The following is a 14,425-nucleotide window of genomic DNA, read 5'->3' as shown; positions in this document are numbered from 1 at the left end:
CAAACAACAAATAAACAAAATCTGTCCCTACTTTTTTCTAAGGAGAACACTACATGGCAGATGGCACAGGTACACTGGAAAGGCCCAGGGGGCCAAGCCTTGGTAGCCATTGTGTCTCCTGAGCCCAGTTACGGCCATGGTTGGGGCCAGAGCAGAGGCCCTGGAGCTCAGGAATTAAAACTGAAGCCAAGGAGGGGCCCCAGGTTAAGTACATGAACCCTGGAGATCTACTTTCTCCTTGCTCGTTAAGGAATCTGAAATTATTACCTTTCCCCCTGGGAGTGTCCCTTAAGGTTTATTTGTTTTGTTTATGGCTGGAGAGATGGCTCAGTGACTAAGAACCAGCACTGCTCTTCAGGAGGACCTGTGTTCAGTTCCCTGCACTTACATTGGCTCACAACCACCTGCAACACCAGTTCCAAAGGATCAGATGCCTCTGACTTCTCTGGGCACCCACACTCATGTGCATCTACAAACACATACATGTAATTAGAAATAAAAATCTTCAAAAAATAATACAGTAAAAGACATTAATTTATTATGTCTGCATGAGTTTGTATGTACCGTGTGAATGCAGGTACTCTGTGGTGGTCAAAGAGTGTTGAGTCTCCTAGAACTGGAGTTATAGGTGGTTGTGAGACACTTGATGTGGGTGCTGGGAACCCAACCCAGGTCCTCTGGGAGAGCTGCAGATGCTTTTACTAGATGAGCCCCTCTCCAGATCAAGGATAAGGTTTTAAGGATCATACCAGTTGTAGAATATTAGTTAAAGATGTGTTGCATTTGTTTATGCTGTGGAAAATTTGTTTAATGATGCAAAAGTGTGCTGCATTCTTTTATGCTGCGTTTGTTTAACTCTGTGAAGCTGTGTTACTTTGCCTGCCTAACACCTAATAAAGAGCTGAACGGTCAATGGCAAGGCAGGAGAAAGGCTAGGCAGGGCAGGGAGGCAGAGAGAATAAATAGAAGGAGAAAAAGAGATCAAGGATGGAGAAAAGAAGGGGCCAGCCACTTAGTCACACAGCCAGACTTGGAGTAAGAAGTAAAGATATACAGAAATCGAGAAAGGAAAAGCCCAGAGGCAAAAGATAGACAGGATAACTTAAGAAAAGCTGGCTAGAAACAAGCCACACTAAGGCTGGGCATTTGTTAACATTCAGGCATCTGTACTGGCCTATCCTTGGAATTCTGACAGGATATGCCCTCAGCTGTAGCCACTAAGAGCACACCTGTGCATCTGGGCGTTGGTGGCGCACGCCTTTAATCCCAGCACTTGAGAGGCAGAAGCAGGTGGCTCTCTGTGAGTTTGAGGCCAGCCTGGTCTACAGAGTGAGTTCCAGGACAGTCTCCAAACAATACAGAGAAACCCTGTCTCGAGAAAAAAAAAAAAAAAAGCACACCTGTGCACATTCACTATGGTCCCTTTTTTTTTTTTTTTTTTTTTTTTTTTGGTTTTTTGAGACAGGGTTTCTCTGAGGCTTTGGAGGCTGTCCTGGAACTAGCTCTTGTAGACCAGGCTGGCCTCAAACTCACAGATATCCTCCTGCTTCTGCCTCCTTGGTGTTGGGATTAAAGGCATGGGGCACCATACTTGACATTGTTTTTTTTTTTTTTTTTTTTTTGGTTTTTCGAGACAGCTTTGGAGGCTGTCCTGGAACTCGCTCTGTAGACCAGGCTGGCCTCGAACTCACAGAGATCCGCCTGCCTCTGCCTCCCGAGTGCTGGGATTAAAGGCGTGCGCCACCAACGCCCGGCCTGTTTTGTTTTTAAACAGGCTTAATTTACTGTATTTTTTCCATATAAAAATGTGGTGATATTTTGTTTGTGCTCTAACAAATAAAGCTTGCTTAGAGAGATCAGAGTGTAGAATTAAGCTACTAGTTAACCATAGAGTTCAGACAGTGGTGGCATAAACCTTTAATCTCAGCACTTGGGATTTCATGCCTTTGATCCCAGCACTTGAGAGGCACATGCCTTTAATCTCAGCACTAGGGAGGAGGAAACAGGAAGTGATATGGCTTGGTGGAGGGAAGAATATAAGGTAGGTAGAGACAGGAGCATGCCCCCCTTTCGTCTGAGGATTTTGTAGAGGTAAGAACTTTAGTGAGTGGCTGCTTTGCTTCTCTGATCTTTCAACTTTCACCCCCTAATAATTGACTCCAGATTTTTATTATTAAGACCAGTTAGATTTGTGCTACATAAAAACAACTTAGGCTAGGCTGTGGTGCTGTGGTGGCAAATGCTTTTAATTCCAGCGCTTGAGAGACAGAGGCAGGCAGATCTCAGTGAGTTTGAGACCAGTCTGATCTACAGAGTGAGTTCCAGGACAGCCAGGGCTATACAGAGAAACCCTGTCTCGAAAAACTAAAACAAACAAAAATACTTAGGTAGCCACAGCCTGGATCCTTTCCATGGAGACTCTGGTTTGCATTTTCACAAGATGGTCAGCAAGTTTTCGATGTGCAGACTGGGGGAACTTCCCAGAGGTCAGGGGTTAGGTAGCTGTAGTTTTGGCCTTGGTGAAGTTGTCCCTGGTGGCAGTGTAGCACCTGGCTGATGTGCAGCAGCCATCAATGTCAGCCAACAGCAGCAGCTTCTTGGGCACCAGAGCTGAGACAATGCCAGTGCTTCTAAGGGCAGGCATGAGGGACACCAGCAGAGCCACAGTGGCCTGTCACCTTGTATGGGTTCCCCTAGTAACCTCTCTAAACAGAGGCAATGAAAAGTTTAGGTAAGTTGCTCTCTCAGATGACACTGACCAGCTTCTTATGGTTAACACCCTGACCAACATGACTGGTATACTCTCCAATGGTGACAAAAAGCTTTGACCTGGAGCTGCAGAGATGGTTTAGTGGTAAGAGCTCATATTGCTCTTCCAGAGGACCCAAGTTCAATTCCAATCACAACTACCTGTAACTGCAGTTCCAGGGAATCTGACACCTCCAAGGGCTCCAGCACTTACACACACAATTAAAAATAAAATCTGCTGAGTGGTGGTGCACGCCTTTAATCCCAGCACTCAGGAGGTAGAGGCAGGCGGATCTCTGTGAGTTTGAGGCCAACTTTATCTACAGAGTGAGTTCCAGGACAGCCAGGGCTACAAGGAGAAACCCTGTCTGGGCACGGAGGGGAGGGATATTGCTCAAGGCCAGGCTGGACATCATAGTGAGACCCTGTGTCAGTATAAGAATGTGGGGACAGGGGGGCTGGAGAGATGGCTTAGAGGTTAAGAGCACTGACTGCTCTTCCAGAGGTCATGAGTTCAATTCCCAGCAACCACATGGTGGCTCACAACCATCCACAATGAAATCTGGAGCCCTCTTCTGGAGTGCAGACATACATGGAGGCAGGATGTTGTATTCATAATAAGTAAATAAATCTTTAAAAAAAAAAGAATGTGGGGACAGAAAGATGGCTCAGTGATTAGGAGCATGACAACTCTTCCAAAGGACTGGGATTAGGGCTGGAGAGATGGCTCAGAGGTTAAAAGGACTGGGATTGGAACCCAGCACCCACATAAATCACAGAGATTCTTTTTTTTTTTTTTTTTTTTTTTTTTTGGTTTTTCGAGACAGGGTTTCTCTGTGACTTTGGAATCTGTCCTGGAACTCACTTTGTAGACCAGGCTGGCCTCCAACTCACAGAGATCCGCCTGCCTCTGCCTCCCGAGTGCTGGGATTAAAGGCGTGCGCCACCAACACCAGGCTAATCACAGAGAATCTTAAACCCTCTTCTGGCCTTCATGGTCACTGCATGCATTAGGTGCACAGGAGTACATGTGGGTAAAACTCTCAAACACACAAAATAAATAAATCAAATGAATAAGTAAAAAGAAGGCTGGGAATTAAATCCAGGAATAGATCTAGCCTGTCTATCCTGGGCAAGGCCCTGACTTCCATCCTCAGGGAGTTAATTCCCTGCTGTTCTCAACTGTAAGGTCCTCAGGCACTGCCCCTGGCACTAGAATGCCAAAGGAGGTAATAAGAGCAGCTGGATTACAGGACAGACTGCAGTCTCCATGACCTGGGGAAGATGCTACACTGTCAGGAGTCAGGGTTAGTCACTCTTCTTGTCACTGTGACACAATACTGGAGGAAACAAGTTAAGCAAGGAGGATTTGTTTTGGCTCATGGTGTTACAGGTCTCTAACGGTTGGCTGGCTCCTTAGCTTTTAGGCTTTTGTGAGAACATCGTGGTGGCAGCAGGGGTGGTGGGGGAATGGACAGCCTCATCTTGTAAGCGTTTCGTCGGGATGGGTCAGGACAGGATGGAACAGGAGTGGGTCAGGTATTCTGGTACTCGGGAGTCACAGAATACTCAGTGTTACACAGCTCAGGTGGAAAGGTATCCTGGAGCTCGGGAGCCAAGGATACTGAGTGTTACACAGCTCAGGTAGAAAGGTATCCTGGAGCTCAGGAGCCAAGGACCACCACAGGTTGCAGTAAGCTTGGCAGCTTACAGCCTTGCCTCAGAGAAAGGCTCCTCCGGTGTATCAGCTCCGCTCCGGCAGGACAGGGTCTTCCAGCTGGGGATGTTCGCCTAGTGTAGCAGTTTTGCTCCGCAGGAGGTTTCTCGGGCGAAGTTGCTACAGTTCAGCTCTGCTCCTGGAGAGCGGAGAGCAGGGAGCCGGGAGCAGAGTGTAACAACTCTGCTCTGCCAAGGAAGGTTTCCCGGGCAAGTGTTACAGCGCTGCTCGCTCTGCTCTGCCCAGGTCGCCTCTGCTTGCTCTGCTCTGCTCTGCCCAGAGCTCATCCAAAGGGGTTTATTGGAAGACAGCTGGACCAGCCAAGCTGAACATACACAGGGTTTATATAGGGATTCTTGGGGTTGGGGAAGTTTTTCCAGAGTAGGGATTGGTCCGATTTCAGTGCTGAACTCAGATTGGCTAGAGCTCTGCTCCGGGATTGGTTACTTTTTTACACAGGATTAGGGTCAGATTTGGCTCTGGTTTCAGGGCCAAAGTGTGTTTCTTTCTCTGGTCCTTTTTAGCCTTTTGCCTCCAATTTTAGGGCCAGGGTACATTTCTTTCACTGACTCTGATTCCAGGAACAAAGTGTGTTCCTTTGGCACTGGTTTTAGGGTCAGGGTACATTTCTTTGGTTCTGGTTGCAGGGCCAAAGTGTGTTTCTTTGGCTCTGCTCAGGGTGTGTTTCTTTGACTGGTCCCTTTTCCCTACACATCTCATGGGGGCTAGGAAGAAGACAGGAGGGGAGAGGAGAAGAGAAGGGGAATGAATGAAAGCCAGGGATAGGACTAAGTATTCCTGTCATAGGTCCATGCCAGTGACCTCCTTCCTCCACATCTTAATGCCCTGCGCAGCTGAGAACTCATCAGTAGGGTCACCCATCCATGTCTCAGCAGCCTCGTTGTGCCAGCAGCTGGGACAAAGCCTTCGGCACAGGAATTTTTTGGGGGGTGTGATACTTTATATGGTAACTATAATGACTGCAGCATTCTTCTGGTCTTTACTTCCTTTTCATGGTTGGAAAGGCTATAAAGACGGGCAGTTACTTCCCAAGGTGAGCCAGAAGGGAGATGTCCCTTTAACTTTTTAAAATGAAGTAATCATTTATTCATTGATGTTTTTGAGACATGGTCTACTATGTAGCCCAGGCTGGACTGGAACTCATGGAGATCCACATGTCTTTGCCAAATGCTAGGATTAAAGGTGAGCAGCACCACGCTCTGCTTCCTACACCTCTTGTTAAAGTTCGGTTTATTGTTGTAAGGCATATGGCTAGAGTTTTCACCCAGAGCACAGCACCTGTTTCGGAGACATGGTCTCCTGTATCCTAGGCTGGCTTCAAAGTTACTATGTAACAAAGGATGACCTTGAACTCCTGGATGCCCTTGCCTCCCGCTCCTGAGTCCTAGAATAGTTTCAGTTCTCTGTCCAGTTAACTCCTTGTGGAGACTATCACCCTTTGCGTTGATTTGCTAACTTGGCTGCCAAAGGCCAACAGCACACACCAGGGACTTAAAACACAGTTCATTGTCTTCCAGTTCTCAGGTTGTGAAGTCAGGCTTGTCAAGCCTATAAAAGAGGCCCTGCACTGCCTCTCTCCTTGGGTTCTAGAGGAATGTAATCATGTCATATAGTGTGCTCCTTGTATGGCTTGGTTGAGTCCTACCACCACCTCCCTAATGCCTATTTGTTTGTTTGTTTATGCATTAGGGTTAGGAGGGCATGTGCCACAGTCTAAGTTTGGAGGTCAGAGGGCAATTTGTAGAACTTGGTTCTCTCCTTCTACTATTTGGGCTCTGGGGATTGAATTCAGGTTGTCAGACTTTGTGACAAGTGCCTTTCCTGGACGAGTCATCTCACCAGTCCTACATCCTTACCAATGATCCTGATTTTATTGGCTTTGCCTCCAGAAAGATCAGATCCACCAGCTAGGTATGGTAGCTGTGCTGGTTAATTTTTGTCATCTTAACGTATGCTAACATCACCTAGGAAGAGGGGTTGTCAATTGGGGAATTGCCTATATCAGACTGACCTGTAGGCATTCATTCTCTTGATTAATGATTGATGTGGGGGAGCCCAGCTCAGTATGGTAGGACCAACCCAGTGCTGGTAGTCCTGGGTTATATCAGAAAGCAGGTTGAAGCCGGGCGTTGGTGGCACACGCCTTTAATCCCAGCACTCCGGAGGCAGAGGCAGGTGGATCTCTATAAGTTCGAGGCCAGCCTGGTCTACCGAATGAGTTCCAGGACAGCCTCCAAAACAACACAGAAAAAGAAAAAGAAAGCAAGCAAGCTGAGTGATATTGGCTGGCATGGTGCCTGGAGACTGCTGATGGGGACGCTGGTCTGCGGCTTGCTTCAGCAAGAAAGCTGCCAGGGGGATTAGTAATGTCTGCCAGTGGCATGAAATGGGATGGCAGGGAGGCAGATGGAAGGAAGGAGGCCAGACACAGAATAAATGAGGTGCAGAAAGACAGTGACTTTAAAGGGGCTTCATGAGCTGAATTGTGTCTTCTCCAAGATTCCTATATTAAAATCCTAAATCCCAGCACCTCAGAAAGTGACCACATTAGAAATAGGCTGTTTTGTTTTATGTGTGCTTTTGTTTTTATTTTTTTATTTTGGTTTCTTGAGATAGGATTTCTGTGTAACAGTTCTGGCTGTCTTAGAACTCAACATGTAGACCAGGCTGGTCTTGAACTCACTGAGATCTGCCTTTCTCTGCCTCCCAAGTAGGGATTAAAGGTATGCAGGTATGCACCACTAGGCCTTAGTTTGTGTGTTTTTCAAAAACATGCCCTGTTTTAAATTTTTTATTATGTTACTTTTGTGTATGCTGCAAAGTGTGGTGGTCAGAGGACAACCCTCGGAAGTTGCTTCTCTCCTTTGAATGATGTGGATCCTAGGAATGGGGTTAGGTCGTCAGTTTTAGCAGCAAGTGGCTTTGCCCACTGGCCATCTCAGTCCTCCTTATGTTTTTGTTTCTGAAACAGAGTCTCAAGCCGGTGGTGGTGATGTATATCCTTAATTCCTCTATTTGGGAGAGGCAGAGGCAGGCAGATCTCTATGTGTTCGAGGCCAGCCTGTTCTACAGTAGAAGTTTCAATATAGGCAGGGTACACAGAAAAACCCTGTCTCAAAAAACCAATCCCCGGCCGGGCGTTGGTGGGGCACGCCTTTAATCCCAGCACTCGGGAGGCAGAGGCAGGCGGATCGCTGTGAGTTCGAGGCTAGCCTGGTCTACAGAGTGAGTTCCAGGACAGCCTCCAAAACAATACAGAGAAACCCTGTCTCGAAAAACCAAAAACCAAAAACCAAAAACAAAACCAAAAAACAAAACCAATCCCCTTTCCCACAAAAACAACAACAAACCACAACAGAGTCTCAGATGCAGGAGGCCAGCCTGGTCTACAGAGGAGTTTCAGCACAGCCAGGGATACAGAGAGATACTGTATCATCAAAAAAAAGTTCAAAGCCAGTCTCTTGTTATATAGTGAGTTCAAGCTATCCTGGGCTACTTGAGACCTTGTTTCAAAAGCAAGCAAATAAACAAACAAAAACAAAAGAGAAGAGAAAGAGAGAATGAGAGTCAAATCAAGACAGACAGACAGAATAGTGACCCAGGGCTCTGGCTGTGCTGGGTATTGGCGCCCAACCCCTCTCCTCTGCTAATCTCAAGCCAGTGATCTGTAGGTGACCTGAGACCTAGGCTTCTCACCTATGACAAGGTTTCTGAGAGAGTGGCAGAAAGAGAGAACTCAGGTAGGACCCACTGCAGGTTGGTATTCATAAGCATTCAGTTCACTTGCTTATTCTTCCACTAATTTATTCAATAATAGATATTGAGCGCCCGATGTGTACTTCTGCTAATTAGGGTCTGAGAATGGAGTGTGAAAAACTAACTAATAGGTACTTCAAGTTCATTCTTATTTCTATGATTATTGCAATTCTTTGGCTTTAAGCTGCTCCTGGTATGTTGATGGTGGACTAAGGGCAAGCTTGTCCCTGAGTTGACTAGGGACCTGTATAGTCGAAGAATGAGAAGGGTCCAGGCAGGTAGAAGCTGAGGAGGGATTTCCTGGAGAGGCAAAGCCCTCAACAGACCTGTGTTGAGAATCTACTTTGTGTCTGTGTCACCAATGTCTGATCTTGGAAGTTAAGCAGGGTTGGACCTGGTTAGTAGTACTTGGATGGGAAAATCTACCTTGTGGCACTTGCTATGGAAACCTTGGAGCAGCTGGAGGTGCTCAGGTGGATAAGACAGCAGGCAGCCTCTCAGTCTGAGCTCAAGGTAAACAGGTCCGTGATGAGTGCTGAAATGGAGAGGGTGCAGATATTCTAGACCCGGTGAAACCTGAACTACATTTGAAGGATTTGTTAGTTGCATTCCACACACAGAGCCTGCACGGAGCATTAGAGGTTCCATGTTGGGAGTGACAGGACTGTTGTGGTCAAACCGATGTGGATAGTTACATTGTTTCTGAGGCTGTGCTTTCAGACTCCAGAGAATGGAGATCTTCAAATGTGTTGGCCAATGAGAAAAAGGTTCAGAGGTTCAGTGGTTTCTTGGTCCAGGGGCACAATGTCACTAAGAAACCAATGTTTTCCACCTCATCAGAGTGCTTTTAAATATACTGCCTTTATTCTCCCTCTCTCTTCCTCCTGCCTTTACTTTTTGTGCATACACATGTGTGTTCATGTGTGCTCATGTATGTGTGCATGTGTACATGCTAAAGGTCAACAGTGCATCTCATCCTCAATTTCTCTCCAACTAAATTTTTTTGGTTTTTTTTTTTTTTGTTTGTTTGTTTTTTTCTGAGACAGGGTTTCTCTGTATTGCTTTGGAGCCTGTCCTGGCCTCAACTCACTCTCTGTAGACCACGCTGGCTTCGAGCTCACAGAGATTCCCCTTCCTCTGCCTCCCGAGTGCTGGGATTAAAGGCGTGCGCCACCACTGCCTGGTTTCCAACTAAGTTTTAAATTTTTTGTATGTATAATAATGTGTTTTGCGTGCGTGTATGTCTATCCATCTTGTGCTTGCAGTGCCACTAGAGGCCAGAAGAGGGCATAGAATACTCTAGAGCAGCCATGTGGGTGTGGAAATCAAACCGAGGTCCTCTGGAAGAACAGCTTGTGTTCTTAACCTCTGGGTCATCTCCAGCCCCTCCAACTTATTTTGAGACCTGGAGCTGGACAGCAAGCCTCAGGGATCCTCCTGACTCCCCTTCTCTAGTGCCAGGATTACAGAGGCCTGCCACCTTAACTGGCCTTTTTTTTTTTTTTTTTTTTTTTTGTGGGTACTGGAGATTGAACTTGGGCCCTTATACCTATATAGTCAGCATTTCACCAAATGAGTCATCTCTTCAGATGCATCCTCCCCCTTTAAAGAGAGTTGTTTCTCTGTAGCCCAGGCTGGCCTTAAATCCTGGACCCTCTTGCCTCAGCCTCCTAATGCTGAGGTAACAGTTGTGTGCAAGCATGCTGTCAGTTATTTGTTGGCTATATTGGGAATGGTAACCAATTGTGCACACTAGGCAAAAACACTACTTATTCTCAGCCCCCCTTCTTGTGGGTTTTCTGGAGACTGAACCCAGGTTGTCAGACTTGGTTGCAAGCTCCTTTACTTATTAAGCCAGCTTGTTCTTTTGTTTTGGGGACAAGATAATGAGAAGCAGGGGACTGACTTACTCAGGTCTTGTTTTAGGAAGATCAGTCAACTCTGAAGTAATAGGTTACAAGAGTCTAGAAAGATGGCTTAGTGGTTTGGAGGACTGGCTGCTCTTCCAGAGGACCTGCGTTGGATTCCTAGTTTGTAACTCTAGTCCCAGGGGAACCGATGCCCTCTTCTGGCCTCTGAGTGTACTGCATGCACATGGTGCACAGACAAACATGCAGACCCCATAAACATAAAATAGACACATAAATGGGATGTGGGGCAGATTAGAAGAGGGATGAGGAGGTAGGTATGAGACTGGAAGGTGGGGAAGGACATCACAGCAGCTTTGGAGCGAGAGAACCTGAAAGCTAAGGGGAGGAAGGGATGGCAGGCTTCATGGTCAGCTCTGCCTTCTGATAGAGCCTAGGACAGAGGGCTGGGCTGGGGATAGTGCTGGGCTGCTCACAGCCTAGATGACAGCACTGGAACCTGGAGAGCTAAGGGACTTAGAGCCCCAAGGACTAACCACTAAAGATTTGGAGGCTGGTGTCCAGTGTGCCCAGGGCAGAATGACCCCCCCCAATGTCTTTGGCATTTAGAGATAACCAAACTGCTGGTGACCTTGGCAGAAAGCCTCTGTGGGGTGGCACTGCTTGGATTGGAGAGTGAGTGGGAGGTGAGGACACGGATAGAAGGGTGTGAACAGCCTCTCAAGAAGCCTAGCCTGGGGGGAGGAGGAAGCAGTAGCTTTAGCTGCAAAGAGAAGCCATAGGAAGAGTCTGGAGAGAGGTGAGAGCAGTTTGGCTGGGGTCCAGAGGCAAGGGTCAGGCAGATCTCTGGGTTGAGGGGAAGAATCATGAAAAGGAGAACTGAGCACTGTGAGGCTGGGCAGCAGGTGCTTGGCAGTGGGAGGCAGAGCCGTCGATGGAGGACCTGCCCAGGGGCACATGGATGGCTGAGCCGGGCTAGTGTTTGGGGGTGGGTGAAGTACCTGGGGCTCTGGGGATGGTGAACAGACCCGTTTGGCTGAACAAGGTACAGGCTAGAAAGCTCTCCAGTACCAGGCTGGGCAAGATTTTCAGGAAGACAACAGGGAAGCTTATTGAATGGGAGTGGGCACGACAGGAGGAGTATTGGAGGAATTGTATACAGCTATGCGTTTACTATGATGGGCAGCGTCAGACTGAGGCAGGGCTCTGGGTTGTTGCTAAGTCTAAAGGGAAGCTGCAGATTGTCTGATGCCGCTGAGAAGCTTCTTGGACAGAGGTGAGACCTGGGAGTCCCTCTGTGGGTCCAGTAGATCAGTGGTGATGGCCGTCAGCTGGTCCACGGTGTGTGGGCCACCTCATGAAGCAGTAAGCCAAGGACTCTGGGTAGATTGGATGCTGGATACAAGGAAGCCAGTATTGAGGGATGTGCTTGCTGCATTCCACCTGAGATGTTATTGGATCTAATTAATAATTGATGAGGTGAAAATTATTCCCTCTTAGAGTGGAGGAGCAGAGGGTCAGAGAGACCAAGTCACTCACATACAGCCACACAGCAAGCAAGAAGCAGAGCTGGGAGTCACCCTGGATTGGAGCTCCCTGGTTTGCTGTGGTCTAGCGTGTTCTGCTCTGAGAGGTTCTGAGTGGCTCTGAGGTGGGGTTTACTGCGGATGGATGTAAGGTTCAGTGACTCCCATGATCCAGGGTAGGTGGGTGGGCACCAAAGGCCAGGGACCAGGTCCAGGAGCTTGGATCCTCTCGGCGCCAGGCTCAATCTCCTTGGGAGGACTCTCATGTCCTGGACAAGGTGGGTCGCCTCTGTTCTGGACTGTTACCACTAGAGGGCGCAGTTGTTGCCCAGGTGAGGGTGAGGGTGAGGGGCCATCCACTTCTCTAGGCTTCTGGCCTCCTGGAGCTGGAAGCTGCCTCTTTTGTGGTCTGGGAGGTCTCTGTCGCTTTCCTGTCTGGCAGGGAAGGCCTTTCTTCCTAGCTTTCCAGATGCTTGGCTCTAGGTGTTAGATTTCTCTGGTCCTGGGGGTCAGTCAGGAAGCCTGGCATCCAACTCTCAGACTTCATGGCTACTTCTGCTTGGCCCAGAGCCTCCTTCAGCCTCAGAGCTGAGGTGGTGCCAAACCCTGGATGGCCTCCTCCGTTACCTCTCAGCATTGTTTTGCACAGTGGGGGTGGGGTGGGTGTTGTTAGAGGGAGTGGTGATCACAAATAGGGCTCGGAGGGCTGGAGAGATGGCTCAGCCGTTAAAGGCTCACAACAAACAGGGCTCAGAGATGGGAAGGAAGCACCCTGGGTCCCAGCAGGGCACTGAAGAGGGTAGGGAGAACTCCCCTGCTCCTTCCACGGGCACCTCCCATGCCCACCTCCTCCCGAAAGGGGAGCATTTTCCCCCCAGTTTCTCCCTGGGTCCTGCCACCTTCTTCCTCCACTCTAGGCCTACCAGCCTGCTGCCCTCCCTAAGTTTAGCCCCTTGGCTGTGGCCACCGAGGGCCTGGCGAGGGTCCCAGGCACCACACCACAGCAGCCAGCCTCCAGCCTCTTCTCCGGACAGTCCCAGTCTGTCTAGCAGGGCTGGCAGATTAGGGATTGGCTGGAGCTGCCCCCGCCTTTGAGGGGAGGGGAGGCCGGGTGGCTCACCCAAGGTCACCCTTCCTTTTCTTTCCCAGCATCCCTGTTCAGCCCTTGTCCCTCTGCCTCACCTTGAAGAGGGAGGAGGCAAGATGCCCAGCTAAGGGGAAAGACTGTGGGCTCCTGATGTCTGCTGTTTGCCTCAGCAAATGCTGAGTGCCTGCTGTATACTAGGCTCTAAGAACACAGCAGGGAACACAGTGACACAGGCTATCAGGCGCACGTTTGTGTCCGTGAACTGAGTGGTAAATTAATGAATTGTTCTGGGCTGGCTGGGCTAGACCAGGCTTTCCTGGGGGATCTGAGGGCCCAGAAACCTTTCAGGGCCTAGGCAAGGGAGGCAAGCTTCAGGCAGAGGTCTGTATGGGGCCAAGCAGAGCCCCAGTTCCTTCATCTGGAAGAGTACGGGGACAAATGTGCCTGACTGTGGGCTTGGGCTTGCTGTGAGGCAGCCTGAGCCCTGCAAGGCCTTCTTCTCGGGGATGCAAGCCAGGGCGCTGTCGTGTTCACCTTCCCTCCCTGTGGGCCAAGAGTGGAAGCTCATCTGTCAAAATGGCGGGAGAGCGTTCCTGGGAGACCTGCGCTCTCGCCAAGCTTGCAGGTGGCCTCAGGGAGGTGAGGGACCCGGTTCCTGCAGCTGGCTTCTGCGCTTCCTCAGGCCGCATGAAAGGAGGGGCTGGTCCCTGGCTGCCTCTCCCTTATAACACCCTATATTCCTGCCCACCTGGCACCTCTGCACCCCACATCTGAGGGAAGAAGATTCCTGACCTTAGGACTTGGGGAACTAGAGGAAGGTGGGTGGGACCTGGGGTACTGCGGCGACTGGGTCCTGAGGCTTAGCCACACCCCACAGCCCTAGGGCTGCAGGGAGGGGGAGCTGTCTCTTTAAGAGCCTCCAGGCTGCCAGGAGCAGATGGCCAGACCGGCCAGGGCCCCTTGTCCTTTGTGTGCCTTCGCACAAAAGAGGGGGCCAGCTGGGGAGGGGGCGGTTGCAGCAGGTGGGAGGGGTGCGGCCTTGCCCCTCCCCTGTGCCCTTGCCGCTCAGGGATGAAATTGATCACTTGGAGCCAGCATGTCTCAGAACGCTGTGGTCCCCAAGCTGTCCCTAAACTCTTCTGATGCTCCTCTTGTGTTGTGTCTTACCTCCCTGGCAGAAGGCTCACTACATCAGGGCTTCCAGACAGCGCCCTTACTTCAAAAATAAATGATAAATGCTCCCTTCCCTGCCCCCACCCCAGCGGAGGATCTTCCTTTGGTGTGTGTCTGGGGAGGGGGGTGACGGTCAGGGCTGGCTCCAGGGATAAATGAGAACAGAATTGGGTACTAGCGCACGGGAGAAGTGGCCGTAGAATCGAAAGTAAGCCAGTAGCTTGGGATCCATGCTAGGCCTTGTGCCGGGGCACATGCCCGCCCTGGAGGAAGAAGACAAGAACTAAGCTTGATGCTTGGGGTGGGGTAGGATCTTGGCCTAGGGTCATAGGTTCTAGTATGGAAGGAGACAAGCAGAGGATGAGGGACCCAATGGAAGCCTTGACTAATGGCTGCGGGAAGCAAGAAAGACGCCATCACAGGAGTGTGTTGTGCACAATGGCTCCCAGCTAGGCAAAGGCATAGAAACAGGAATACCTCCCTAAAGGGTAGCGGTGTTGGAGACAGGTCTAGCCCCCTGTCACTCATT

This window comes from Mesocricetus auratus, unplaced genomic scaffold, assembly GCF_017639785.1.
Source record: "Mesocricetus auratus isolate SY011 unplaced genomic scaffold, BCM_Maur_2.0 Super-Scaffold_4256, whole genome shotgun sequence".
NCBI lineage: Eukaryota > Metazoa > Chordata > Mammalia > Rodentia > Cricetidae > Mesocricetus > Mesocricetus auratus.
Note: the sequence above shows the minus strand (reverse complement) of the source record.